Raw genomic sequence first — 258 nt, 5'->3', positions numbered from 1 at the left:
CCCCAGAAGTCACATCCTATGAAAGTTCAGAAACCCAGGACACAGCACAGATAGAAAAATTTGTGTTGGGACGAGACATTTTTTCAGGTACCTAAAGTTAGGTTAGATGTATTCTGTGTAGTTTCAAAAGAGCTGAAGAACAGAAGTCATGCAAAGATGGATTTCAGTTTAATGTTAGTAAAATCTGACCAGTGATTAAAGTTGTCCTAAGTCACAATGAGTATAGTGTGAGCCTGTGATCTCCCTTTTACAAAAAAA

Source organism: Mastomys coucha, unplaced genomic scaffold (assembly GCF_008632895.1).
Source record: "Mastomys coucha isolate ucsf_1 unplaced genomic scaffold, UCSF_Mcou_1 pScaffold20, whole genome shotgun sequence".
Lineage (NCBI taxonomy): Eukaryota > Metazoa > Chordata > Mammalia > Rodentia > Muridae > Mastomys > Mastomys coucha.
The sequence above is the reverse complement of the archived record's forward strand: the minus strand, read 5'-3'. Positions refer to the sequence as shown.